The 2,500-nt window shown below is 43.8% G+C and overlaps 1 long non-coding RNA gene across 2 annotated transcripts in view; it reads right to left on the bottom strand.

The window, feature by feature from the left end:
* Positions 1 to 1,521: 1,521 nt before the first annotated feature.
* The window catches only part of LOC134089509 (uncharacterized), a 5,339-nt gene continuing 4,360 nt past the window's right edge, over positions 1,522 to 2,500 (bottom strand). For both annotated transcript variants that reach the window (XR_009940065.1, XR_009940066.1), the window contains exon 3: positions 1,522 to 2,500. This exon is cut by the window's right edge and continues 429 nt beyond it. This is a non-coding gene — a long non-coding RNA (uncharacterized LOC134089509).

Below are 2,500 nucleotides of genomic sequence, written 5' to 3'. Positions count from 1 at the left end.
GCCCTACTACACTATCTGGCCTGTGCTCATAACCTCTACATCTTATAACCTATCCCCTGCTGTACATTGTTCATATCACTATGTTTGCTGTACACTGTCTACAATCGCCGTCATTACTACATTATCTGGCCCGTGGTCAGAACATCTACCTCTTATAACCTATCCCCTGCCCTGCTATATATTGCTTTAGTATATTAAAGCAAGGTATATTTTACATGTAAGGTATATTAAAACAATTCTAGTATGTTTACATTCTTGTCTTTTCATGGTCACAGTTCATATCTAACAATAAGCAAAACTATTCACAAAATGGTCGCCTGTCATGATACGGCTCCCCCTGCGCCTCTCTTCCACTCCTGACACACTTTGAAACGGAGGTCAGGGAGATGTGTGTGAAGTACCGTTCGCGCCGCATCAGTAAACAACAACGGTCGCTGACAGTACACGATTACTGGTAATCATAACATATTAAATTCAACCACTGATCTAATGTCAATTGCATAAACATGGTGGCCCCATCCCCGACCTCTCTTATGTATGAGGTAATCAAAGACATTCAGTTCATTGCGACAGTAAATGCAGTGAGCTACTGTTATGGAAACACCCTGCCAAACATGACCTCATATTCCTCTCAGGCTGTCACAACTCTGCTGAGTTTATTGGCCATTCATTAAGTTATGTGCAGACTGTTTGACCTTATACATAGTTGAAAATATGAAATAATCAACCATCCTCCATATCTTACACGTGTGTGTGTGTGTGTGTGTGTATACTATGTGTGTATGCTCCTGCTCACATACTGTATGTGTGTGTGTTTGTGTGTGTGTGAATGTGTGAATGTGTGTGTGTGTGCGTGTGTGTGTGTGTGTGTGTCTGTGTGTATACATGTGCTATGTACACACGCACACTGTTCCTGTAAACCTGTCTGAATGCTGCAGGAGTGTAGGTGATAAATGAAGGTTAAATGATAGCTCATCTCTCTCACAGCTGTCACGCACGCTGGATGTCATTCACGGCGCCTCACTGATGGCTGGTGAAATGAGCTGCATCATTAGGGGAGTGTAAAGCTGTGATGCTTTTCCCCTCATTTCCATGAACAAATCGTTTTTTATTTCTCTCAGCCCATGCTGACGCTTGGCATTTCACTCTGTGGACGTATCTGTGTGTATTTGTGTACGCATCTGTGTGCATTTGTGTATGTGTGTGTGTGTGTGTGTGTGTGTGTGTGTGTGTGTGTGTTTGTGTGTGTGTGTGTGTGTGTGTGTGTGTGTGTGTGTGTGTGTGTGTGTGTGTGTGTGTGTGTGTTTGCGTGTGTGTTTCCGTCGTCATCTGAGCTAACGGCTTACTATCGCGTCCGACGTCTGTTGTGGCGATACGCAGTGGAGCTTGCCTCAGCATCTGTGGTCGTGCACAAGCGCTGAGGTAGATCATTCATCAAAGCCCCATTGATTCAGATAGCATTTTATTAGCACACGATAAGAGTCATGTTTCTTCATTGATAAAGACATCATAGCAAGCAAGCCAGACTTTGATCAGCTGTCAGATATCAAGGGTAATGTGATAATGATCAAAGCCTGATCCCAGCGCAGGTCAAAGACTTGCCTTGGCAAGTGCGAGGAGCAGTGCCAGTTCGCCTGGGGGAAGAGTAAAGTGGGACAACGAAGGTAGCAGAGACTCTTAGAGCGACGACTGTCACCGTTCAATAGGTTCTCTCCAGATAAAAAGGAATCGGGGAGAGAGCGAGAGACAGAGAGAGTCAAAGGGTCAGGTGAGAACTCTGAAGTTCTTCCAACTTTTGTCTGGGGTGCTGTTAGAACTTTTTGGGCCCTGCAAAGAATTGTAAAATGGATTGTTCTGGTCCTTGAATATGATTGACTGAGTCATGTTTTAAAAATCATGTTCTCTAAGTGCTTGATGCTTAAATATAATATAGGATCCCCTAATGGTGGTCAGTATGTTCAATAATAGCAATGTAATATAAGAACAATGGTGGTCAGTCTGTTCTATGGGGACTCCTGTCAGTGAATGGGCTTTGGAATCCTCCTAGTTCTCCCCCTTCCATCTTACGGGGACCCTGCTAGCTGCCACACTGTCAGATGTAAACATGCATATCGGGATAAAAGGAACATTTCCTCTAAGAAGGAACATGTTTGCAAATATATGAAAGCCTGGCTAGCGCCTATCACTTCTACAATTTGACGTGGTCTGGCAACCAGACGTTCATTTTCTCGTATTTGGAAAAATGCCCAGATCCATTCATTGGATGCCACGGATGTCTATCAAATGCGTCTGTGTATAGCTCATCATGGTCTTGCTTTCCCCCCTGTTCTGTGATTGGTCCCCTATCTCAGTCAAACATTAGGGCGGTATTTTCCAGACTGCCTTAGCAGCGTGAATGAAATCACTGCGCAAGGCAGAATGGGAACACCCAGGCTAAATATATTATGTAAGTTGTTACCAATTTTAACCAGTGAGGAATAGAGAGTCAACATACTATTGT

Source organism: Sardina pilchardus, chromosome 8 (genome assembly GCF_963854185.1).
Source record: "Sardina pilchardus chromosome 8, fSarPil1.1, whole genome shotgun sequence".
Lineage (NCBI taxonomy): Eukaryota > Metazoa > Chordata > Actinopteri > Clupeiformes > Clupeidae > Sardina > Sardina pilchardus.
Note: the sequence above shows the minus strand (reverse complement) of the source record. Positions and strands in the feature narration are given on the sequence as shown.